The sequence below is a fragment of the Gavia stellata genome, chromosome 7 (genome assembly GCF_030936135.1).
Source record: "Gavia stellata isolate bGavSte3 chromosome 7, bGavSte3.hap2, whole genome shotgun sequence".
In the NCBI taxonomy this organism is placed as follows: Eukaryota; Metazoa; Chordata; class Aves; order Gaviiformes; family Gaviidae; genus Gavia; species Gavia stellata.
Genome location: NC_082600.1, coordinates 8669694 through 8697374, shown reverse-complemented (window position 1 = coordinate 8697374; position 27681 = coordinate 8669694). Strand labels below are relative to the sequence as shown.

At 40.0% G+C, this 27681-nt stretch overlaps 1 protein-coding gene across 1 annotated transcript in view; it reads left to right on the top strand.

The window, feature by feature from the left end:
- Positions 1–27681, top strand: part of KCNH5 (potassium voltage-gated channel subfamily H member 5) — a 162211-nt gene that overhangs the window by 77884 nt on the left and 56646 nt on the right. The window lies entirely within an intron of this gene.

The following is a 27681-nucleotide window of genomic DNA, read 5'->3' as shown; positions in this document are numbered from 1 at the left end:
TTTTCCTAATCTTTCCCCCCAAGATTGCTGATGTGGCACAACTGTTGACCTGGCATGCAGCTAGGTAGTTATGTACAGCTATAATTGGAATAAGGCCACCTACGTTGTCCCAGGGTGAAATCCTGTCATAGTTTTTCTGCTTATTTCCATGCAACCACAATGTTACCCCTGTTGTTTTGTCAACGAAGGGAGACCTACAGGATCCATAGGCTCGACTATGCAACAATGTGTCTTGCTGATACTAATTTCAGCTCACTTTTTGTGACAAGATAGAGCATAGAGCATGGTATCTCGGAGGCTGATGTATGTGGCATCTTCTCATTAAAATGGGGGAAGCTTTATCCCTCATCTCTTTTTTTCTTTTCTTTTCTTTTCTTTTTTTCTTTTTTAAATGAAAGCCAAGCTGGCTTGAGTCAGGGTGTGCTTAAGATGTTGAGATGTGAAAGTGAGTACCTATCAACTCAGAGTTATTTTTTGTGGCTGTTAGAAGCATCTATTTATGTAGGCAGAAAGTGAAGCCTGTGTTGTGTATCACAGTAGAATATGGACTTGTAAGTAAAATGTTTTTTGTTGTTTCATTATGAAATTATCCATGCCATCCCATAACATAGTGGAGATAGCATGTGACATAATTGCTACTAATTAAGCCTTCCTGATTTAAAACCATTTCCATAATCTAATTAGGCTAAGTACGTAGCTGAGTGTTGTATGGGATAGTTAATGAAAATATTTATAAGCATGGATCATGGTGAAGGTTGAAGTTAATTGTGGTCAAGAATTTTTCTTCCTTGTTTCCAACCCTGATTATATAAATGGACTGGGTTGAGGGCAGGCAGTGGGGTTTGGTCGCTGTGTTTCTTCATGCTACTAGAAGAGAGATTTTCTGCTGTCGTCTGAAACATTTATCACAGCAACAGCCGTAAGTATTTTCTTTCCTTTGGGAGGTTAGTGCTCTGTGTTCTTTACACAGGATAAACAAGCTTTTTCACAGAATTATGTTGTCAGTCTTTAAGTACAGAATATTGGAGATATTTAAAAATATATTTAAAAAGCACTTTGGGCCATTTCATAGCAGTCATTCTGTTTTTCACTGGAAAATTTGATGCACGCTTTTCCCACAAAAAGGACAGACTCCCACCCTTTCATAATCAGTACATACACAGCTGTCCATTAATCAAGCACTTAGGAGAGAGTGCAGCAAACTTATTTCAAAAGGTGTCCCACTTGACAAATCTCTAAGGATTAAGGAAATATGAGAAGTACCAAATAGCTGTGTGAAATTCTCTGAGCAGGAGGATTCAGCTTGCCTCTTCCTTCCAGTGGCTGCACCGGCAGAACTCATTTCTGTGTGCTTTGCGTGGATCCTGGAGATTTCATCTCTGCAAAGGATGAGCAAAACCATAGGCAGAGGTGGTCCAAGGGAAGAATGGCAGACAAGTGTGGTTTTCCTCATCCAGACCTTACAGTGGAAGAAGGGCACAGATTTGGGGGTGTCAGTAGTAACCTGGGTTCATGTTAAAACCTGGGGTGAAACTGGAATGGTCATTCTGTGCAAGGGGCTTGTTTGCAGTGGAAATGTCTTATGGAAAGGACAGTACACTTTTTTTATTTTAGGTCTTGGAAAAATTCTGTAAGTGAAAGGACCAATATAGTCAGATTGAAATGTTACAGCTGGAGTTTTTATTCTGTCAGTTCCTTTATTGGCCTGAAAAAATAACAGGGTGGGGAAAAAATGGAAAGAGAGGAACAGAATCCTCTGCTTGGAGCATGTGGGAGGGCAATTGCAAGGCATCTATGGTCAGTAGGTCCTTGTTGAATTAGCTAGAAGAAAATTATTTTGGACCTTCATCCAGCTGTCATTTTTTTCCTCTTTTTCCCAGTTTAGAGCCAACTTTACCAAAGCAATGTGGAATTTTGTGCAACCTGATTGTTTTCGCAGGGATGCAGAGAACTGATTAAACCATGTGGTGAAAGCCACGCTGCTGTTTCTAAGATGCCCTCAGTGAGAAACCTCTCTTTCTTAATAGTAATAAACTGAACAACTCGGGAAAAAAAAGTGTTTCTGATGTATTATGGTAATAGTTGTGGATAATAATTTCTATCGTCAGCACAAAACTTGACCTTCATTTTGGTCTGTGACCTGAAAAAATATCTTGTTAGTGCTTCTGTACTGTCCCAGTGGTGTTTTGTAGGCTAATTCAGGGTTCGGGTGCTTAACATACGGATGTCATATAAAGATGGGGTTAGGTAAAGGTAAGAAGTGAGTCTATCCCTGAAGAGGCTCAAAGTACATCCATAATTCAGCAACAAGAATAATCGTTTTAATTAAAATTACGTGATTTTCTTTTTTGACTGCAGGCTGTAGTTTTTCAGTGTGCCGTGGGACTTCTATTTTAGCAGCCATCATGCAGCGTACTTTCCTAGTAAGGAACAGTATCATGGGGGGACATAATCTTGGATTCTCTGTCATCTTAAAAAAAGTATGTTGTTTCTCATAAATGAGTATTAATCTTAGTGCATGGTCCAGAATGTTTTAAAAATGGGCTCCTTGGCTAGAATTCATCTCACCTAACTTAAGACATGTATGATATAAAAAATTACTGTCTTCCCTAACCTCCTTTAGGTTTCTTTTAGACTCATTCAGAAGAAATGGGCACTTTAAAGGTACAAGTCATCCGACCCACTGTAGGTGTCTATACTTTAAAATGAGAGGAAACCGTGTTCTTAAAGTCTGATTATAAAATTAACTTAAATAGAGATATCTGTATGCCACATGTCCTTAGAAACACAGGTAGAGCTTTGTAAGAACAATATAGCTTTACTTAGATAAAATCACCTCATGAAGCATGGGAGTTTTTACATTGCCAGTAAATATTTTGTCATAAAAGTTTGTGGAACTGCAATAGCTTATTTTTATGGAAAAGGAAGGAGGAGAAAGCAAAAAGGACTGTTTCTCTTTGTATGTATATTGAGTGTGTGTGAGTGGGTGTGAATTTATATGTAAACTTGCTCTGTGTGACTGAATGCTTTGTTTTTATAATTGCTTGACTTTTATCATTCCTTCAATCGTAGGCGAATCTTTCTATTCCCATTCTGTAGATCTATGTGCAGCCCAACACCACTAGTGGGCTCTATTAATTGGTGTAATTGTGCTTTCCCTGATGAAAGCACTTTGCCTACAATGACTTAAACTATCAATAAAAGTGAGTCCAGCTCAGCCACATCTGAAGGGTGCTTACACCGTATATACCAATGCAGCCTGCAGTTGCAATAGTTTGAGTTGGATCAGGTTCATTTGATACAAATATGTGATCTGGAGAGATTACTCTGAGCACTGAAAAACTTTAAAATTTAAGTAGTTGGGTATCGCTGAAAACCTGCTTTATTTTATCCTCTCTTGAAAAGATGCCCTGAGTTGCATGGTGCAGTCTGCTGATAGCACTTTCTTAATCAATGGCTTCGTTTTAACCGTATCGCGCTAGTCATGCGCAGAAATTAAGAGCTGCTGTTGGGCTCTCTTAGCAGATATGCGGAGCGGTGATAAATTCCTGCCTTGCCTATGTATTCCTTTGTTACTTGGTAATCTCCTAAGAAATGGTAAATATGACCGAGAGCTGAGTGTGCTGCTTTACACAATAACCACTAACCTAATTCCTGCAGGGAAATGGGGCAGTTGACGCTGCCGTGTGCTTGGGAGAAGAACAGCTTATGAGGGAGTCAATAAGTACCTTGAGAGTGAACACAAAATTGATAATATCATTTCAATTCAGCAGAGCAACTCACATAGAGCTACTCCCAAATCCCATTAACTTAATCAGTTCTGACGAGCATTACCTTACACGGCTCCACACGGATGCTGCACACAGTCACTTGTAACTTGTTCATGCACCGGCTAGATGATTTATCTCCCTGCAAAAGTATTTAGCTCTGTGGGTCGCAGGATGATTTGTGTGTATTTGGCACTTGATGACAGTGTGTAACTTCACTGGCAGCATCACTTTGTTAGAGTTTATTAACTGTGCTCGTATAATAGATCCTGTAATAGCCACAGTCAGTCTCACGTACAGACTTGGCACCAGCTATGTTAGAACATGAGAATTGAGTGATTTTTAAGCTGGAGACTAGTTTAAAATTACAGTAGTATGGAAGCCTTTGATTATATTGTTATTCAAAGGGTGAAGAGTGGAGGCGTGAAACCTGCAACAAGTGCCTTTATGAAGAAGCATGGTTTGCCTTTTTCAGAGGGAATACCCATGGTTTGTCCTCTGGGTTGCACCTTCAGAAGACACAACCAATGCAATCATAATCCAGCAACACCTACTTGTTTTCAATTAAAATTAAAAACATTCTTTTTTCAGTATGAATTGAGGTGTGTAATACCAAACAATGTAGATAACTTTCCTAGCATTCTATATGCTTTGTTCACTTACAAGAAATACAGTTAAGTTTTTATTTGAATGTCATTATTCACATTGCACCATATTATCCTGCATGTTGAATTGCATTGCAGCAATAAACAAATATTACAGCTAGTTCCCTGCAGATGTTTGCGTATTTTCAATAGCAACAAAAATTACAAACAGAAAACATGGGGTTTTTTGTTAAACAGCATATAATAGACTGAGTACATGAGTACTTCCCTACCACCAACTCATTTTTCAACCTGCCAAGACCAAATGTGCTTGACAAAGAATCAAGAAAGCAAGCAAAAACCAAAAATTGATTTAGGAGACATAGGCTATTGCGGTTTCACTTCCTCTAAGCAACTAGCTTTCTGTAATGTCAAGATTTTTTTGATAAATAAATTCCAATCATAAAAGTGAAGGATTATCATTGTGATTTGCAGTGCAGGAAATTCTAGGTCTAAAATGGTCAAGAAAGAATACCTGAGATGTGTAATCAGATTGTAATGGTGCTTAGTTATTGGGGATAAGGCAAGAGTCAGCCTTCAGCAGATGGGCTCCATACTGAATTATCCACCCACTGAGGAGCTGGAACTACCTTTTCTTTTTTTACCCCCATGTGCCGAGATGCAATATGGAAAATGACGATCTGCTGAATCCTCACGGGAAATAAATAAAAATAACTTTTGGAGAGTTGCTGCTGCCTGAAGGTACCTTGCATAAGAGGGACTCTTCACCACGGCATACGGTGCTACTACAGCACCATCTTGGTGGCAGGTGCCTGTGTGGGACGTTTTTTCTGTCTCCAGTCAACTGAGTCCATTGGAAGAGCAGTTGATTAAAGTAATGCACTGTTTTGTTTCAAATGTCTAACACTTGAATCTCCTGAACATGTCAGGGGAGTGCTTCATAGTGGAAAGTTAAACGGTCACATGCGGACCTTGAAGAACTTAATGATTTTTTTAAAAAATAAGTTTGTGGTTACAGAAAGGGCCATCGCTAAGTTCCTTTGCTATAAAGTTAGATTTTTCCTGTGATGGACAGAGGCTGCAGCATGTTGAAAAGTTTGTTTGTTCAGCAGGACTAGGCAGAGAAACAAGGTCATTAGGAAAATCATAAACTGCATGTTGTTTTATCGTCTCTTGAAATTTTAAATAAAATGCAATGAGTTCAGCACAGTACATGAACCCTGCTTTTTCACTCTAATTAAATTTGTTCTAAACATTTGAAGCTAAAGGTCTTTGTGGAGGAACAGAAGAGAGGAGCCAGACTGCAACTGACCTTTTCATTTTGTTTGGGGGCCAGGCAAAGGTGCAGTACCTGTGGTCACTTGGAGGACAGTTTAATCATTTCAGACATTCTCAAGATTTCACTAATTGCACCCAGGTACTGGGTGTGTCATCATGTTCACTGACAAAAAGTTTCCCAATCAGTAAAGAAAATTGGTATTTCTCAGCATGTTCTCAGAATCTGGTTAGCTGAAGAAACCACCTGAGGTAAGAATAAATATGTTGCCTTGTGACTGCTACTGCCACTGCTCAGATTTTCTTGCATCCTGCTTTCTTTGTAGCAGTCTAATTTTAAACTGCACAAGAGAAAGTACTTTGGGGAAGAAGCATCTATAGCAATAGCCAAGGAACAATCTTAATCCCTCCAGTAATTCTTTGGTTCTTTGACCTCGTACTTTTAATCTCCTCGAGAAGTTTATTCCTTGACCTCATGGTTTTAATCCCTTTGCTAATTCCACTCCTGAGCTCTGGGTTGAGTGGAGTTATGTGTAAGCACATCTTTGAATCTGGTACTTTACAGTCAGCAGTGGACTTCTATTGCTGTGCCTTCTCAGCTTGTTTCTGGATAAAGGCTGAAATGGTGGGAAGAGAATTAGAAGATGCTTTTAAGCACCTGCCCAAATGTATTCCAAGGGAGAGCCAACTGTTTCTGGACCCAGAAGTTATTGTGAGACGTTTAGGGCGGGAAGTGTAAGCAAGCAGTTGCAAGTTACCTTAACAGGGGTGTCATTTGCTTAGATGAACATTAAATTACTCTTAAGAAGAGTCTTGTGAACTTGATTACTGTATTATTGCAATTATGTCCTCTGGGAGGAAGGTCTGCAAATGAGTTGGATGTTGAGGCTTAGAGAGTAAGAGGAAGGTTTGGGTTTGAGTGTGCTTTGCCCATATTTGAACCCAGCGAGGAGTATGGATTTACTGACCAGCACATAGCCAAGGCTGAGGATGGAGAGATGAAAGACTTTGCATCCTACCATTTTTCTTCTTTTGAGCTATTCAGTTTCCCACAGTGCATCAATTTTTAAACTGAGACTTTAATCTACAAAATTTTAGCCCCTTTCATGAAGGGATTTTTTTTCTTTACTTTTCCCTTTTTGCCAGTTATGTAAAACCATCTGCTGTTTACATTTTGTCACTTTGAGTGCTCACTCTTTATTCTTGTTCCCTCCTGTCTGTCACTCTACAGAAATAATCATGTTATTTGGAAAGTTCGTTTGAAAGTTGCTCGTTTTCGTCTGTGGCGAGTCCTTTTGCTGGCAGCCATAGGAAGGCATGTAGGTACTATTATGTCCTTGTGTACTTGACATTAAGACTTGATTTACCAAGGGCAGAATGGCGTGCAGACAGCTGGGAATGGTACTGACTCCCAACATCCACATTAGCAATCTTGCAGGGATGTACTGTTGTACAGCTGTGGCTTAGAGATGGTTTTCTAGATAGCCTTGAGCTAAGGGCATTGCAGTAACTTGTTTTCTGGGCCCTGTAACGATCTGGTTTGTGTTCCACCTTCTGGATAAGATGTAGAGGGAAAAGGCTACTCAGAGTAAATGTGGGATTTGATGCTCAGCTACTGCTGAGCAATTATTCCTACAGACAGCAGGAAGGCATTTTTCAAATGCTGATTTATTTTTTTACTCTCACTTTGCTGGAAGAACCATAGATTACTACTTTACAGCTTTTCTGTTTGTTTATCCCAGGTTTTGATCAGCTATAGAGCTACATGGTAAAAAGGCTGACAAAAAGTTCATCAGGAGTATTGGACAAAAAAGAGGAGGAAATGCATTGTCAGAATTGTTCCTGAACACCTTCTCCTTCCTTTCCATCCCAGTGACTCAGTTCCCTAGACGCTAACTTGCCTGACCTGGGGTAAAACTCATCAGTGCAAATTATCATTACCATTATCATTTAAATAACGCTATTTAATTAAAAAGAAGATTCTGCCTGCTGTGCCTTTGCCTCTCCTTCCCTCCCCATCTCCCCCCCCCCCGCCCGCCCTTTTTTAAAAATTAAATGTCAACTCTGGATCCACTCAACAGTCTCAGCAATTTAAATATTAAATACCTGACAGTACATTGACTTGCAAAGATGATGTATTGGAACAGCTGTAATGCAAAAAACCTTGGAAAAGCTAGCCCAAACCAGGGATGTCAGCGCTCCCTCCGTTTTAGTATCAGTATTTGTTGTTTTTCATTTGTTAAATGCAAAAGCAGTGGTGGTGTCAGAGATAATAGAAGCCTGGACCTAATGTCAGAGGTATCATCTGCTGGTAAAACTGTCCACATGTTTCTCGTGTTACTGCAAGCGCAGTGATGTCCAGGATGAAACCCCATACTCATCCACGCTCAGCAAACACCGATGGCTCAGCTGGGTCATAACCAAGGCTTGGCAAAGCTGCACCATGTGGATGCTTGATTTGTTTTGGCAGTTTTGAAATTGCCAGGCGGAGAAGGCTAAAGCAGGAAAATAGCATTATGTATGTTGAAGAGTGGTTATGAAGAAACTGAGGGCAGGGGGGGTTTTGTGTGTATGCAAAAGCTGAAACGGGGAAAACAATGTTTAGCAGATGATTGAGGGTCATGGGATGCTTGTGCTGTTTGTATGGCCCAGTGCTGAAACTCTGGCTATCCTGGGTTAAAGACAACTGTGTGACCAGGCTTGTGGGAGGAGGGCTGAGCTGTCTTTCCCTACCGGGAAAGACATATACCTATGTCTTTCATAAGAAACATACAAGAGAGATACTTACGACACTATACATAGTCCATACACGGACCTTCTCCATGCATGCACAAGCAGACTGGGTCTTTAACCATGTCCCCTGTGAAAAGCTGAGGGACAATTTAACCTCTCCCATAAAATCTTGCAATAGAAAATGGAAAGACTGTGTTTCTGGAGCATATACATATACTCTGGAGAATATTACAGTGAGAGAGCTCCGATACGATGGCAAAACCATAAATGCTGCATACCCTTATGTCAAAATAGCTTAGATAACTTCTTAAATATGAAGATTAATTGAAAGGGACTGTATTTGTAGTCTGATGGAAGTCATAGCTTAGGTATGCTTGAGATCTTGTTTTAATTCCAGTTCTCCGGGGTGTTTCTCAGCCCAGAGTTTTCTTTACGCTTTATCTTGTGGCAGATGCTTTATAGGCATTTCAGTCACTCAAGCTGCTATATTTAATGCATGTATTACTGTTAACACAGAAGGTGTTAATATCCATAATGATGTTTCCTTTGAAAAAGCCAGCAGCATTTATTCTAGCTCTTTATCTTTAATGTGATTGTCAAGATTTTGCTATGTTGGAGAAGGAAATGATGACATTCAAGCCACCTCAGAGTAGTAATTCCATTAGAGCACTTTCCAATTCCTTAGCTATGGCCTTGGTGTCTTTAATTAGCAGAGAAATTTGATAGCGATGTATTAGTGAAAGGAATTGAGTGTTATCTGAAGACAGAAAAACACCCACTTATGTATTACAAGTGTGAGTAAACATGCACAGCTGAATTGGATCCACAGAATCATCTCCTAGGGTTTGCTTTGGATAGTGAACACCAGCAGTTACAAAAATGTCCCACCACTAGTGACAAATCTTCAAAGCCGTGGCCGAAGCTAGAAACCTCCTTATAAATTCTAGGTGCCTTTTACCTGCTTCCTGGGTGGGAGTGTGGGACAGGAACAACATGAAAATGGCCAAATGAGTTGGCCATTGTCTAGTGGGTTGCTTGTTGAACACAATGGGTATCCAAATGTTGGAAATCCCATGAACAGAAGTTTATAAGGCAGGGTGGCTACCAGGATCCTCAGCCCACCTGAGACCCACCACCACAAATGCAGTCAGAGCCAGTAGTTGTGCTTTGAGAGGAGCCAACAGGGGTTCACCATGGCAGGGTCACTGCCCTCACCTGAGTATTTGAGGAGAAGCTAGTCATCAGAATATTTCCGTAGGCACTGGGCAACCATCCTTGGTCGGAGGGATTTCAATCCTGATCTGTCACCTTCTAGAGGTCTCAGGTCACCTTTCTAACTTATCCCTCTTATTGCATCCTGCCTCAGGCTCCTGCCTGTTTCTCTCCCAGATGAACCCATTCATTTCCTGTGACCAAGCCTGGCCATTCTTCTTCACTCTTCCCCACATCCTCCTAGTTCAGCAACCTCCATTGTTTGCAGGTGTCTCTGGTCCCTCCCATATCCTTGCCAAGTCGGTTGGCCTCGGCAGAAAAGCAGCATTGAAGGTGACTCAGGAATATTTAGATTAGAAAGAGAAGCAGCTGATGATTCTGAGTAATTTCAGGGTTAGTCCTCATTGCAACACAATGATGCAGACATCTGAATTTGCTTAACTTTTGTTTTCTGCTTGTGCTTCTTCTTTGGACCTGTTCCATCATGTCCAAAGACCCTAACAATGATCCATTTTTCACTTTGCAAGGCATTCATCCAAGTGAAATTCTCTGTTCTGAATGTTTATGCTGAAATACTCTGGCATCAAGATGAAGCTGTGTGTACAAACCAGTTTCATCTGCAGTACCCTGTCCTGCATTCTTTTTTCAGAAATTTCAATGACTAAGAGCGTTTAATACAATTACATAATTGCATTTGGAGAAAAAGTAAATTTTTAAATGGAATGCTTCTTCCAAAATTGGTATTTTAAAATATGTCTTCTTGAAAAATCAAATTATCAAGATTGTATTTTTTGTGCAAATGCTTGCTACGTTTGAGGGTTTTTTTCAACTTTTACAAAAACTGTTGAGTATATTAATGTGTAATTGTAAAACATCTGAAAACGCTATAGCCATTTTATACTCCTTATAAAGAACAGAGAAAATTATGAGAACGTTTTGAACTTAGAAAAGGTATACTTTTTAGCATAAGTAATAGGCTTTTATTTCTCAGATGGCTTTCGCTATATGTTCACTGCTATTTGTGGGAAAAGCAGCAGCTATAGTTTCTTTCTTGAGAAGAGAAGCTGAAAACAGGCAGCTGAAAATAACCACAGTCAGGTGGTTATTGGGGCTGTGGACAGAGAGGAGAAGGTTACACCTGTGTTTACCATCCCAGTACAGCTGACTTCTTAAAATCTTCAATCACCCGATTTTTTCATTTCTTTTTTCAGTCAAAAATAGTGCTAGGGTGATAAAGCAAAGCAATGCTTAAATTCTTTCGCCTTGCCCTGTCATTCCCTCTTTACTTCTGCTGGTGCTAAAATCAATACACGTCTCCCAAATATGTCTCTGAAGTTGCTTGAGGCAAGGAATCAGTCTGAAGGTTTGCTGTCAGAGCAGTGTTAATTCAGCACCTCCAATAATGCGGATAATGTGAAACAGTCTGGATTTAGACAGCTTTTGGTTTCTCAAATAGATGGCAGCTTTTCTGTATTGATTTCAAATGGATCATGAAGTGTTCATGTAATGAAGGTAAAAGGATTCTAAAACCTTTTTAACCAACAACTGGAAAAATTATTACGTATTGCCAATGAAACCTTGAATTCCTTGAATTCCTCATCTTTTATCCACCTTTCCTTCCCTTCCCTTTCTTTCCTAGCAAGGGACTGTTGAAAAGTTCTGTCATCTTATAGGGAAAGACTATTGTAATCACTGGAGCTTGATTCTTCTGATGCCCGGTTTATGTAACTTATGTCTTCAGAACTTCCATTGTCACTTTTCTCTAAATAGAAGACATTACACCTAATATAGATTCTTTTTATCTTTTTGTCATTTAAATATACTACCCATAAATTTAGAACCTATTAAAAATTATTTTTAGTTAAGAAAATAAAGTGCTGGGTAATGTTCTTTTTCTCCCCTCCCCTTTCTCTCTATATGAAGATAACATTTTCTCAAGTAACTTTTTTTAAAAGCTTTTCTATTGCGAATTATTTGAAGTGCATGTTACCAGACTAATTAAAATTCTTACAGGATTACCTTTACTGTTACTTAGCTTGTGGCTGTGCTGTAGGTTTACAGGCAAGTTAATCATAAAAGCCTCATTGTGTTATTGAATAATGCAAAATACAGTTGGGATATACAGTTGTGTACAGCTCTGCACAAATACAGTTGGGATATTTTCACAGAATCACAGATTCATGGAAAACATTTCGTATTCTTGCAGAACAGATCCTTATTTCCTAACTGCTAATGATCCCTACCTTCTCTGGCTAGCAGAAACGGCAAAAAAGATCTGGCACATCCTGAACCTCCCTTCCAAGCTCCCACAGTCTGCTCTATCCTGAAAAAAGCTATCTGTCCAAAGCAGTGACTTGACCAACAGCTGGTTACAAAGACTTGGTGAACAGCCCACAGAGCCACTAGTTCATCAGTGATTGTATAGTATTAAGTCATATTTTAGATCCATGCAGAGGACAAAGTCACTGCTTCTCTGGGGATGGGGTGTACTGCCCTTGTCATGATTTTAACAAAAAGGAATTTGAATGATTCAGTTTCTATCTGAAATAAAATAGGTGAAACATAGTGAGAAATAGACTTGCTTCTGAAGGACAGTGATACATAGTTTTAGTAGGTGATGCTGAGAAATACTAGTTTTTATTTTTCTCTGAAGGAAAATGAAAGATATCATGTGGAATATTGGCCATGCTAAATGTGTTCAATGACCTTTCCCAGATGTCATCTCAGCCTATGTGAGGATCATGAGATCAAAAAGAGTTTTCTTCTTCCAGTAATTAAGAAAAATCAAGGTACTAGATGAGCAGTTACTTTCAGACTGCTCGTAATAATTTAGTACTAGATTATGCCACAACGGTAACTTGTCTGAACATCCTCATGAGTTTAAATACAAAGATATTCAATGTGACCCTTATAAGTCTGAATGCCCTGAATGCAAATACCATGGGAGTATTGCAGAAATCCCTTACTAGCAAGTTAAACTGGCAGATTATTAAAGCTAGTTAAAAGTTTTGAGGGAGAATATTATTTCAATAGAAGAAGCTGTTGTCAAAGAGGAAGCATTTAACTGATTTTGCAAAACATCTTTTAAAAACTTGTTAGCACTCTGTGTCCTCTTCCTTCCATTATGTCCTGATAAATTCAATATGGGACAAACTGACTTGTCAATTTTGTCATTAAAAATCCTTTGCTTTGAGTTTTTTATTCTTTAGTGTTATCTAGTGGAATATAAAATAGTGCAAAACCATTTAATTTTAATTCCTATCACCATAATCCACACCCACCCACCCCCAATGTTTAAATCTAAAAATTATTCTTTCTTTCCAGTTTGGTCTCAAATTTAGCTTCCTGAGAGAGAGAAAATCTGAGCCATATCAATCTCTACATGTTTTTTGAGGGCAAAGCGAGTAAATATCAAGCTTTGTGACAAAAAAAAAAAAAAAATCAATAAAATTCTGAATTTCTAACTGTCCCTGGAAAAGACAGTGGCAAAATGTCTCGTTCCAGTAATAGCTGGAAACGGTAGAGTAAACCAGCATGGCCACTGGCCAGGAATGGGAACAAACCTATAGCTTTAGCAGTCAGAGATCATCAAAAAGAGTCGTAGATAAAGAAAACATATTTGCTCTTCTGCATTTGTGAGTGTATGGTGTGCTGACTAATGTGCATTTTTGCACCTCTTTGGCAACTTCGCTTTCCATCTAGGTGACTCTTCGTGGCCACGCTGCATGGTTTTCTGCAGCCTCTTCTCTTCAATGTACATGCACTTGGTACCTGTTAATTGGGGGTCCCTAAGGGGACGTGCTCTGCCATGTATGCTGCACACTGACTCTGCTCAGTGACATTCATTTCTTTGGTCTTGTCTAACTGTGGAGCAGTTAATGACTCTATGTCTGCAGGAGGAGATTTGTGGGGTGGGCACAGGCTTGCTTAAATTGTCTGTGGGTTCCATGCAGGGTTGAAAGAATAATTTCTCATCCTCTACTCAGTCCCTCTCTGTATATGTTCTTTAAAGTGCTTACTGTTTGCTGATTGCTTGTAGAGGATGAACCTGGAAATGGACTGTACATTCATTTTGTGTAAATAAGATGGGAGACAGGCAAAATCTTACTAATTACAATCAGTAAACGGTAGCTTTTGAGAATTTTAATTTGTTGTTATTTTGGTTAGAGGACTTGGAAATGTCTTTCATAAATGAAAATAAATACATTAGGTAAATAAATCAGTCCTTGAATCTGGCATGAATCTGCCCAAAATAATAATAAAAAAATGAAATTTAATAATAGCCTTATGCCTCTGAAGTGTGAAATGGAGATAAAATCAAGGACTTCAGAGGTAATTTTGTTATTATATCTGATTTGTTAGTTCAGATTTCATTAGATTCTGCCACAATTCTTATCCTAGCCTTGCGGATGAATCATCATCAATAGCAATAAAAGCAGGTTTTACTCAGCAAGTTTGTTAATAATGTAAAGATGAAAATAAATGAATATTTTCTTACCATAAAAAGCTTGGCTATTCCCAATCTGTATCAGTTCTGCAATATTAAGTACGTAGTTTTGAAGAGTAGAACCAGAGCTCTAGTGGTGTGTGTAAATAAAAATAACGGATATAGCTAACATTCTGTTTCGCTAGCACCTTTCACAAGGACAAATACACTATGAGGATTGTCCATGCTGTGGTCCTCTAAATTGTATGTAATTGTCCAGAGTGCTGCAATATAAGCGGTGTGATCGCTGTCTAAAACCAGTCCAGAACAGACTGTAGGGATTGAGCCATTAACCCTGCTTGGCATATACTTAACATGCTTTGGCTCCATTTCATGTTTTCATACGAATGTCCTGACTGAAAAGGTCTGGGCCATGAGGGAGTGGAGGTTGTGCGGACATTGGGATTGAAGTTTGGGGTGAGTTAGGGGCCAGGCAGGAGGTGTTGGGGTTGCCGAAGGTGAGTGGGGACCTCTAGCAAGGACCGCTTTCTGGAGAGGGATCTCAGCTTCCTCTGGAGCTCCTCACTGTGTCCCTGCTCTTTGCACGAGGTTCCCTCAATGCGCTCCTTTTTCTGCAGCTGTAAAGCTCTTAGAGAGTAGCAGGACCCTTAAAACATCTCAAGCTATTAACATCTGTTCTGAAATTCACTGTCTCAAATTATATTACTGTAATTAGAAGGTTGCCTGAAACTTTAGGGTTATGCTCCAGCTTCTCAGACACCAACTTACTGTAAACTGTGTCTTCTTTCCTCCATGTTTGTGAGAGCACGCCACTTTTTATTGATGGGCGGTGGGTTGGGGGGGCTTTGCAAAAGCACTCAGCTGTAACCCAGCTTGGCTCCTACCAAAGTCATACCTGTATGAACTGCGTTATGCTGATGATATTGTCCCTGCGCCACCTCAGTGCTTCCTGCCTTCCACTGGGTGCGTTTGGTTTGTCACATTAAGCGAAGCCTATTTGCCTTTCCTTCTAAGACCCTTTGCCTTGCCAACCTGTCGGAAGCCCTCCACTGTGAGGGTGGTCCTACCTCTGAGCAGCCTGTTGTACCTCTACTTTGAGCAGCCACTTGTTGAATTTTCAAGTGAGTACCACCTTCCATGTTGTCCCTTATGTTTTGAAAGAGGGGGTTTACACATGGTCACAAGGATACTAGAAAGACACCTGGAAACTTCCGTTCTTCACGGGTGCCTTCAAAACATATCATTAGGGAGGAAGTTGTCTGTTAGGTTAATCATTGCTGTTGTGTTGATTCCTTGTGCTTTGCTGTCTGGAAACTCATGGAGGAAGAGTGCCTCTGCCTTGCAGTGCCCAGATGCCTATGTTCTAGCACAGGTGTAGACATAGATAGGGCATGAGTTGGGGCCAGCATTTGGGCAGTCGTAGCTGTTGTGCCATGGGAGCAGCCCATCCTGCTCCACTGGACATGTGATGGTGGTGAGAGATGGAAGGTGATGACAGATGCAGAAAGGTGCGTTCTCTGCCTCTGTTTTGTCTGAATTTGAGGAGAAACATGCAGGTGGGGGGAGTGTGAGTTGTCCGTGTTGTGGCAGCTGGGCTAACACCCCCGGACACTCTGTGGGTGATGCCATGTGTCCCGTGTCTTAGACCATAGCCAAGTGGTGGAGCTCCATGCGGTCGGCAGGTTAGAGAAACCAGGCAGAGCTTCGTCCTTAAGCAGCCCTAAGTCTTTGGTATCCTTAGTAACTCTAGTAGGAGCCACAGGGCAGAAGCTGACAAGGCTGTTAATTATGGTTACTTCAGTAAAACAAGTTCCCTGTGACGAGAGTTTGACGTTTGGCAGCTGGACTAACGGCATTTCATGTGACAAAGGCTATGGCAGAGTGCTAAAGCTGTGCGATCTTGGCCAGTATTCACAGAAGGAGAAAAGTTTATGAAAAAAATATTTTTAGCCGTATTATTCTGATGAAACCTGTTAGATCATTAATTATTTTTTTATGGATGTGTGCGAAGCTGGGGAGTTGGTGAAAGCAAGATGTTCTGTATAAATTCTTCAGGAAGATCCAGGGATGGAGAAATATGGAGTCATTTCTTACAGTGTCATGGCAACCAGCTGTACCCAGAGGAGGCATCTTATCAATTAGGTTAAATAATTAGGAATAACACTGAGTAAAATGAAGAAAAACAGCTTAGAGTGATGTCATGTGAGAGGCAGCTAAGTTTCTAAACAAAATAAAAAATATGCTATATCACTTCTGGAGGACTTCAGCAGAGGCTGAAAGGAGATGTGGAGAGGGGGAAGAAATGGAGGGAATTAATGAGACAGATAGTGAAAAAAGCTTTTGGTAGAAACTTATTCATATAATATGGAAAGTATTTAGACAAACCCTTATTTTTGTTGAAAATGTATTTTTATTGAAAATGACATATTTTGAAGAAAAGAATTAATATACACAAGATTATTTTTTTGACTTCCCAACTAATATATCTCTGTTTTCAAGATAACAGAAAAGTTCTCTCTTGCTCATTCACTTGTTATGCTTTTCAGATTTTTTTACACTAGAAAGAAACTGGAGAAAAATCCTTCCCTTGTTTTCTGCTGGAAAGGTTTTAAAGAATGAGAGGAAATGTTATTTTGTTTTTAAAAAAACTTTTCACTTTGATGGTGGAAAATGTAGAACGTAGTAAAGAAAGAAGACATTGGGTTTCTACTTTCACTTTAGAAGGCCTTCTACAACTACAAGTTCAGATTAAGAGAACCCATAGGTGTTACTTTCTCTCAGTTTTTTTGCTAAACTTACCCTATTTCACTAGGAAAAAAGTGGCTAAATAATAAAATGGGGAATAATAATTTTTAAAAACAGTAAATACCTCAATTTTATAAAATATTTCATTCTGAATTTTCCAATGAAAAAGAGAACGGGGACAGCTGAAGTAAATTACAGGTATGGAACAAAATTGAATAATTTCTCTTTCTTTGTAAAATGTATGTATAAATATAAAATAGGGGGTGGCTGTGATATTATTTATATTGTTATTATTATTACTAATTCTTACTATGTATAGACATGAAGAAAATGAAAATAGCTTCCCAAAGGCCTTTTTCCCTGCCTTTGGGAAATTTCCCATACAGATTCTCAAAGGAAAAGATAAATGTACCTGTATATGGCCGACCCTAAAACTCACTAACATCAGCAGCTACTTTCCATTGACCTCAGTGAATTATGGATCACAAGCTCTGGGAAAAATGAGTTCAGATTAATATCATTAAGAACCAAAGCAGGTTAGCTTGCAAATTTGGTTCAAAGTGGTTTTATTTAGCCTAGGTAAATGTGTTTTAATGTTATGCTTACTAATAAGTAGTTGCAGGAATAAACACTTGCATAAAATGAGAAATATGTGAAAGATTTGTTTCCCCAAAACCATCAGTAGAGGAGATGAAGAGGCTCTGCTCCATAGATAATAAATCTGAATGCCTAAAAAGATTAAAGGAAATATTTGCGATTTGATCAAACAAACTGTGGGGAATAAAATGAACTCTGTTGGGATTTGGTTTGCAAAACTGAATAAGAAATGTAAAGAAAACAGCTTTGCAAAGTCAACTACAATTAATAGTTCAGTATAAAATTAATGTACCATACGGCAGAGGCTTGGGAACAAGCAGGCTGGAAGGCCTGAAAAGATGTGCTAATAAATGGGTGGTTGAATTTCATTTTCATTGGGTTTGAAGACTTCATCCTGCAAGGCTTACAACAGTTTCTTACTCACAGAAGTAGTCAGTGGTAGGAACAACTGAATGTGAATGATACCTGCAGTTATTAGTAGCACTAGCTGGTTTAGGTCATTAATGCAGAGGGACCAAAAAACCTGAAAATACTGTCAAAGTCCCCATTCCATGTACAATCCCTATTCTGTGTATAATTTCAGATGCCATTGCCCCTAACAAAGGAAATTAATGGCATACATGCTCAGCTATTAATGCCTCATAACAGCTGAGAAGCAACTGAGAATACTTCATGTATTGGCGAAGTAAAGGGGGGAGACACCCTGCAGTAATTCCTTCAGCTATCAGCATATGAACAACATCGAAGGCGTCAAGGTCATTTAAATTAACCTATTGCATTCGTAGCTGATCTCATTGTTACTTGAATGAAGATGCTAGCTGTTCAGCATCGTTAATGGCACACGCAAAAGTGTGACACTGGGACTGCCAAACTTGAGGGTTAAACGTGTATTTTAGAAATTAATGCTTACTCTTGCTGTTAAAGAGTTAATGTTCAGTAGACATCCCATAACAGTTTTAAGTGTTGGGTCACATCCTGACATTCTTATTCTGTCAAATCTCTCATTTATTTTCACTGGACTTTTAGGGTTGACTTAGTCACTCTTGGATAAAATCCAAGAAAGAACAGCTTTGCCTGCATTTGCCCTGCTCTGGGAAGTAGTCAGTCCTGCTTGTAGTAGAAAGATGATAAAATCTTCCCAATTATTGGGACCTAAGTCATGATACTAGTATAAACCTAAAAAATTTAAGAAACAATTCAATTTTGCCCAGTTTTTTTTTATTCTTTATCTTATAGTTGCATCTAAGTGCAGCTTTTCTCCCTTGTGCTGCAGGTCTTTTTTTCTGCTTAATCCTGAAATTAGGGGTTTTGGTTTGATATAGCAATCCTACCGCAGAAGCGACTGTGAAAAGGACAGATGAAATTCAGTGTCAGTGCATGCAAATTAATACACATAGGCAAAAAATAGCTAGCTATACCTATACAATAATGGTTTCTAAATTAGCAGTTACCACTCAGGAAAGACATCTGACTGTTATTGCAGATAGTTCCTTGAAAATATCAGTGCAATATTCAGTACCAACCAAAGAAAGGCAAATAGGATTTCTAGGCAAGTAATTGAAATTAACGTTGTTGCACCACATTGCGCTGTTCTACAACAAGATTTTGTAAGATTAAAAAGGGTGTCTAAAAGGTGATGAGAATGAAGCATGGAATGACTTTCTCAGAAGGAGAGATTGAATAGACAAGGGCTCTTCACAACCGAGAAAACACAGTGGAGGAAGGCTTTCAAAAATCAAGAGTGGTGCACAGGAGGTGAAGAAGAGCAATTACTCACTTTCTTGCAAGGGGAGCCGGGGGTGGCCAATGTAAAGGCTGGGGGAGCGAGACTTGCAGAATAGCACAACAAAATACTTTGTCACATAATGTTTTGGTGAGGAAAAGCAGAAAAGGATTTGTGGAAAGGAATTAGATATTCTTGGTGGAGATTCTGGTTGGTGGCTAATACATACCATGGTCTGGATGCAGTGGGCAGTTTAGAAAGTCCTGGGCTCTGTGTTTGTGGAAATCTGGAAGGAGCAGCCCAGGGCAGAGATGCCCTGTGCACTCTCTTTCCTGTACTCTTGTCATAAGTATCTGGAAGGGGCTTAGATGGGCAATTGGTGTGATGCTGCATGTCACTTCTGACACTTTACGCATCTCTGTGGGCCATACACATCCCAGGCATCTTCCAGATGGTGTCCAGAGCTTTACAGCAAGAACACCATCGTCCCAAAGAGAGTAACTTCATTGCAGCATCCAAGAGCAGAATAAGTGGATTTTAGTGAAACAGGACATTTAAAAATGCTACGAAACAACCATGAAAAAGTCAAAGAAAAGTGATAAAATACACTCAATTATTCTCCTCAGATATTCTCCAGACGTCAGTGTAATTTCATTGACTTCAGTGAAATTAGTGTTAATGTAGGAATGGAAATGCAGCAAATCTAATTCCAGCATCTCCTTCCTGGAATAGTGAGCAAGAAAACAGAGAGGTAATCAGATAGAAACAAGTGCTGATCAGGAGGAGTTGGACAGGGAGGAGGTGAGCTCCAGGAGCTTCTGCCAGGAAATAAAGAGACTTTTCCAGTCTCACATAGTCATGGAGAGTTCAGCAATACATGCACAGAGGCTGAAATGAAAGACCAGACTTTTTTTGTTTGTTTTATTTTGCCAATGTAGGCAATATTTTGGTGTTCTGTTGAGTATTCTCAAACCTCTTCTATCAGGACAGCATCAATGGCTAACAGTGTTTCCAGCAATGTTTTTGTTCTTGGTATTACGGAGAAGGGAGCGGTGGAGAGCTGCGGGACTGGTGGAAAGAGGTGGAGGTAATGTGCTTGATACGGTGTTTAGACAGCTCTTGTTCCATCTGAAAACAGATCTGTTTGTTTGTAAACTTTGGAGTGCTGATGTCCAGTTCTACATATATATTACTGGTTGGCTTTATGATCTTCTGAGAGACAATGCAAAAATATATTCAGGGTGTTGCCTGCCATTTTGCCATGCCACTGCTCTTCAGCAGAACAGTTTGTGGCACTTGCAAATGTGAATGTGGAGAGCATCTTCCTAGGACCATAGATGTTCTCTCAAGTGCCATGGAAACTACCCAAATATACCAGGATTCAAATCGACATTGGGTAGGAGATGAAACCCTTTCACTAAGTACATTCACAGTAATATCTTCCCCAAAGACCCTTCTCCACTGGTGAGAAATGGCTTCGTAGCAGTGGTGAGTGACACCAAAGTCACAGACCTGTGACTGAATCATGGTCCCACCGATGTGTCAGGGCTGGGGGGGTCGATGCACTTTGAATACGTAAAGGGTTAATGGATAATGCTGAATGCTAAATTAAGAGGCCGACTGTTTTCCTCCCCCATCCTCCCAGAAGGATGCGGTACGGAGTAGCACACGTGATTTCATAAGAGTATAGAAGTGGGAAACGTGCTCGGTTTTGCAGTTAGGTTCCTCTTGGCTATTGACTGTTTTACAAGACAACCACCGAGGAAGCTCTGAAGAAGCTGTCATGCTCAGTGACAGCTCAGCATCTGCCACAGCTAAATCAATACTGCAATGAAGGACAGGTTCCCAAAGTGGATAATCAAAGCGGAGTAAAGTTAATTCACCTTGAAAGCCTGAAAATACTAGTGTGAAATTTTTTAGACAAAACCAGCATCCTTCCAGCAAAACCTGAGAGGTGCTGAGGTCCAGCCCTGAGCAGCAGTCTGCCCAAGCGTTGCCTTTAGTGGGAGTGGGGAGCAGGCTTCACCCCAGTCATGTGCACAAATGCTCTGATAAAATGGAAACCTGGTGCTAATAAATGAGGCAAAAAGGGCTTCGCACTGGCCCTGATTGCTAGCAGTGCACTAGGAACTCGTGGTTTGGTTTTGTGGAAAATATTCCATTATAATATAAATTTAGGGGTGTGTGTGAAGGCAATGAATGTTCCATTTTTTCTTAGGCTGATAAGACTTTTTTTTGCATCAAAATGGGATTTTCTTCCGTTGTTCAGGTTCAAAGGTTTAAAATCAAAAGACTGGAGGAAAAATGTTTTGCTATGAATTATTTTAGCTGGAGGTGAATTGTTTCAATTTTTTGTGGAGCTCTAGGGTTTGTTTTTCCCTTGGTTTTAGTGCAAACGCTTCAGGGAAGGCAAATTTGATTTGAGATAGACTGTCAGCATCACATAGAAAATTTTGTATATAAAATTTTTCTTGTCTCTGTCCAGAGATGCTGACTTTGCAGGACTGAGAATTAGAGGGAAGATGACTTAGATGAGTAAGAAACATTATCATTCAGTTCAATGAAGCCAGCTTTGTGGTCATTTTACAAAGTAGAATTATTTTGAAAATAATAGGATGCAAACTTCATCTCCAAATTTGAGGCTTTTAATATCAACAGTTAAGTACTTTATTTTGTTCCTTTTGTTCCTAAAAATACCCTATAATTACATACAAAAATCTATCCGCACACAGAGTTCAGGCTAATGAATTAAAATACAGAAAGAAAGAACTGCCAAATAGAAGCAGCATTGCTTTACCTGTGCGCTCTCTCATTAATATTTTCAGGTAGATATTGTATAGGCACGGACTGTTATGCTAACAGACATGTTTACCGTACCTCTCAAGGCTCTGCAAGGCCTGTGTTTTATAGCTGGAATCATTTGTCTAATTGTCCCAAATCCATTCTTATTAATTGTGCTGAGATAAAATTGAATGTTTCATTGAATGAATAAGCAAAGTTAGATTTGAAAGAAGTAGAAAGAATGAGCAAATTAGAAGACTGAAGGGAAAATTAGCGGCTGCAGAAAGTCTGAGCTCATTCATTTTGTATGTCCACCTTTACACTTACATATAGGTGTATCTGTGTGTACGTACATGTATATGTATGTTTATTTGTGAGTATCTAAAACACACCAACACGTAGATTTATACAGTACAAATGTTTACATTGGCATATGCAGAAAAAAAGAACCTAGGAGCAGAGAGCTAGAAACATCTTCCAGTACAGTCCAGTACTTTGAAGGTGTGTTTACAGGTTTCATGTTATATTTTAACAAGACAGGCAATTTAGGTGGTGTTCCTCAGTGTGCAGGTGATGTTCTGGCATCCTGCCTCCAGCAACATTGCTATCCTGGGTTCATCTTAATGTGACAAGAACTTGGTGTCCCACTAAAAAATTCCCTTAAAAATGCTAAAGAAAAAAAAAACCCAACAGCAGAAAAAAACCCTCGCAGCTCGAATCTAGCACCAAGCTGTCAAGTTGTTTCGCACGGTAATACTGACAGCTGCCGACTTCACTCAGAGAACTTTTTTCTGGAGACGATCCCATGTGAGCCGCTGTTGGGTCCTGTGCTTCCATTCAGTAGTGCTGGAGACCCTTTGCGTCCTGTGCTTGTTACTGGTGACAGTTTTGACAGGGTGAGGCACGCAGAGGAAGGCACATGGGGTGGTTTTGATCCACAGCGCCGGCCAGTAATAACACTAAAGACAGCACTCTGAGAAAGCAGCTTCTTTATTTCTTTGATGGAGAAAGGAAAGAGAAAGATTTATGTGATGGGTAGATGATTGTTTGACAGACACAATTCAGCTCTTTTCAAAATACTGGAGAGATTTGCATGGAAATGAGGCAATGTTAAAGATAATATTCAAAACCGAGAAAATGGTAAATAAGGGATGGAGCAAAGTGCTAGGGCCGTGGGGTTGCTGGCGTTCGTGGTGAACATAATTCTCATGAATTTTGGTCATCTTCTGCTTCTCTACTTTCCTTCTGCACCCACTGTAATTCCTTTAGGGAAGTGATTGTATTATAGTTAACATTTACCAATGCACAGGGCTTTATGCAGCGTGTGAAATGCTAGATGTGCCATTGGGTAAGGATGTGATGGATTTCTGGAGAAACAGGAATGATGAAGCATTAGTATAAGAAATGGTTTAGCTTGTTTCACTAGTTAATTATTCTCTGTGTTTATGTCATACCCTTCTTATAAATGGAAACTTAAATATTCCTCCCCCAATTGTCAGCATCAAAAGCTGTGAGCCATTAGACCCCACTTCCACTGCGTATGAAATGTGTAGAAAAAGGCCTAACTCTCAGCCTCTTACTCCAGGGCTCTTAGGGAAAACGTTTCCAGAATTAAGGCCCTTCCACTACAAGATGTGGATTTTTCCGGCAAAGTGAGGTTTTGCCGTTCAGTTAACAGAGGGTAATGCTATTTGCCCTGCTCCCTGCTGTGGTGTAATTGCAGCCGTTTTTCAGGCTGTGCCTTACTGTATGATGCTTAACACCCTTGAATAATATGATGAGGGATAAGCAGACCCCAGCAGACCAAAAACACGTAAAGCTTTCCAGTTGAAAGGGAATGCAGGAAATAATTGCATCCAAACACCAAGAGGAGACCGCTGGACCTGTGCAGGGCTGTGTTTCTGATGGCTACCACCATTCCTCAGGTGAATGAGCAAAGTAATCTAGTAACATGGGGTGGCTGTGGTAGGGGCTGTTGAGCAGGGAAGATGTTGTGTGTGAACTGTGATTTCAAGCTGTCCATCGCTTCCTCACAGCTAGAAGCCGAAAACACTGATAGCTATGGACAATGGTAGCCTTAATTTAAGACTGTCTCAGTAAAGCATGATACTGTGTTTTGCAATACCAATGTGGCCAGTCTTGGATTGCAACTGTGTGCAAAAATACAGCTAGTCAGCTCATCACATTTGCATGGTGGAGAGGCAGTGGAGCTTTAAAGTAAATATTTTCTGTTAGCTAAGTGCTCTCATGAAAAAAAAGCTCCCAGTTTCACCATTAAAAAATTAGTGAATGTGCAAGTGCAGTTGAAAGCCTTTATTTTTATAAGGATTTTTGCATAAGGTATGCAAAACGCCTAACTGCATGCAAAACAGCTGTTCCACTTTGCTGTGCAGTGTCCCTTATAAAGGGAAGAACAGCAAGTGTGAGTTCCTGCAGTTTACTGCTGATGATCCTCTTAATTACATAATTATTTAGTTCTTGTCAAACAAATATCAATGTTAACGGGGGTTTTACAGACCCATATTTATTATCATTATCCTCTTAATTTAGAGTTTGCATTACTATAGTATCAGGAAGGTGTTGGCTCAGGAAAACAGAGGTGAATGTCACCTAGACCCACGGAGGAGCTGTGCATCATATGTAACTGCAGCAAGTGATATAAGAATGCATGGAGAGCCACCACCTCCCTGCGTCGGCAATATGGGACATACATCTGGATGCGGGCACTGTATGTAGAGCGTATAGGCCATGGGGATGATGGAATCAGACTGGCCATGGTGTCCATTCGCCTAGACACAATTGCAACCAACTCCCCCCTGATTTCAGCAGATTTTGGTGAGAAGTTCAGAGCTGAAATCCACTGCTGAATCCAGACCTTTGCTCATGAGCTTTTCCTCTGCAAAGTGAGTGTAACAGTGCATTTTTGGGGCTTATGGGGGGATAAATATATTGGATTATGCGGCATGGGATAATACAGTGATATGATTGCAGGGGTAATTGGAGGAAAGAGATTTTTTTTTTACTTTGAGTACTTTTGGAACTAAAATCTGAAAGCCAGTATGCCCTGGTGTTGATATCTCCTCCCTGTTAATGGGGAGTACTTGTATTTAGGACACTGATTGAACACTGCTGTAAAACTGGTGTCAGCGATGCTGGAACGGGAGGGAGTGTGTTTTAACAGCACAATTTTTACTGGGGCTAAGGATTCAAAATTAAAATTGGCCTTTTGCAGACCTGTAAAACGGCGGGGTTGTGTTGGTGCTTTCAGTAGCGCAGCTGGCAGGGTGGAGGTGGGAGGCTGAGGCTGCGGGACAGGACAGGGCAGGCATCAACAAAGTGCTGTATGACAATGATAAGGGAGGAGGCTTAGAAGCGTTAGTTTCCGCCACGTAATGCACTTCACTGAATAATGTTGATGAATTTGAAGAAAGTTGTTCATTGTGACAGTGGCAGCCTATTGCTGCTGCAGCATCTCAGTGAGGCCATTGAATTTAGGAGATGGACACGGCACTGTGCTGCCAGGTGTCACACCCCATCTGCGAACGCTATAGAATTATATTTGCAATATAATCAGATGTATTAAGGTGAGGCGGAAGGGAATAACAGAAAACTGCTCTGCTTTTAAAATAATAAATCAGATATTTGGGTACTGGGCTTATATCTAATTATATCTAGTATCTATATATCGGAGTTTGTATCGAACCTCTCCTGAATGATATAGCTTTAATAATATTAATCTAATAATCTTACAGGAATACCTAATTCCAAAAAATTCATTGACGTAGTTGCAGCTAGCCTTGGCATGCAAAAATGAATATCTATATTTTTCCAGGATCAAAGCCTCATCTTCTTCTTTGCAATTACAGTTTAGAGGCATGTTGTATATACTTAGATTAATAAGACTCTAGCATAGAGCAGACCATAGGGGAAATTAGGTCTCTCAATCAAGCAGTCAGTTCCTAAAGGCAGATGTTCCTACCTGGACATATTTAGCATACAGAATCACAGAACCACAGAATCATTAAGGTTGGAAAAGACCTGTAAGATCATCAAGTCCAACCATCAACCCAACACCACCATGCCCACTAAACCATGTCCCACAATGCCATGTCCACACGTTTTTCGAACACCCCCAGTGATGGTGACTCCACCACCTCCCTGGGCAGCCTGTTCCAATGCTTCACCACTCTCTCAGGAAAGAAATTTTTCCTAATATCCAGCCTGAACCTCCCCTGGCACAACTTGAGGCCATTTCCTCTTGTCCTGTCACTCATCACTTGGGAGAAGAGACCAGCACCCACCTCTCTGCAACCCTCTTTCAGGTAGTTGTAGGGAGCGATAAGGTCTCCCCTCAGCCTCCTCTTCTCCAGACTGAACAACCCCAGTTCCCTCAGCCGCTCCTCATCAGACTTACGGTCTTTTCCTGACATATGGTCAGGAAAATAAGAGATCTGAGACACTTTGGGATAATTTAGGTAAATCTGAGGTTTTTTTTTTTTTAGAAAGTTCCTTGTTTTTAAACAGGCAAAAACATTTATGTAACACTATTGCTAAATCATTCAAAAATGTTTTATGTATGTACAAATATAGTAACACACATTTTATATATAAAAATATATAGCACTTAGATCCTCGTATATAATTTAGGGGAGATTTTTCAACACTGAAGTGTGAAAATAGAAATTAAAATACCAGTTAAACCACCTACCTCACCTTTAGGACTGAGAAAAAATATTTCTGCATCATTATACCAGATTGATCTCTATGAAATCTAGTGAAGACTGTTCCAGATTTACACACATAGGACAATTAAGTAAATGAGCATTGCATGACTGTAGAAACATAACAGGAAACATCTGGAGAAATGCAAGTCATTAAAGAGAAGGTGAATAAATGCAGTTTGACCTAACTAGTCATTTCAAGAAATTGGGTAAAGTAATTTCACCTTCAACCTCTGTAGCACCATCTCTCCTGTTTCTTGTAAATGGAGAGACTAAATTAAAGCTATTGAAGTGTATGTATACCTTCAGAGATTTCTTTAGAGATTGTTTAAATCCTCTTACTGTCAAGAGCGGCACGGTATTTTATATCCTTCAGAACCTTTTGCAAATGGTCTTTACTGCCAGTTCCCCCTGCCAAAAATAACTAAAATACAGGAAAAGTGAAATGCCTTCAGTAGCGCTCCTCTGCCTTTGGTTTTTAAAGGTGAGGGGTAAGGTTCACGCTTGACACTCTGAGGTTTGTTCATTAAATAAGGGTGCTGTGAGAAATCTTTGTTTGCTAATTACAGGCACTAAGGGTCATTGATGGAGAACCTTAAACCTTTAAAGTCTGAGAAAGGCAAGAGCAGCGTCAGATGCTCGCCAGCATGTCCACGCATGTGCACATGCCTGCTTGTGTGCATCTGTGCATAGGGGATCCAACGTGCTCCGGAGGTGGTCAGCTCCCTGAGACATCTCTGCCAGCTAAGGGGCTAATCCAGTTCACCTCTCTGTTCCATCCCATCTCTGTCGTATTTGCAACAGATGCAATTACCCTAGCCTAAAGTTGGGTGAGGAAGAGCAAAGGCAGGTAACTTGTATTTTTAAGGCAGATTAACCTCTTCTCCTTAGACTCTCCCAAGCAGAGGACCCTTTCCCTGCAGAGGAGTGTCACAACAGATGTAACAAATGCAATGCAAATTATTTTATTTATATATTTATTATTTCCTTATCAGCACAAACATTTTTTGTTGCATACCAAGACCTGCAAAACAATAAATATTAGCTTTTTTAAATGACCCCCTTTTGTAGGTAT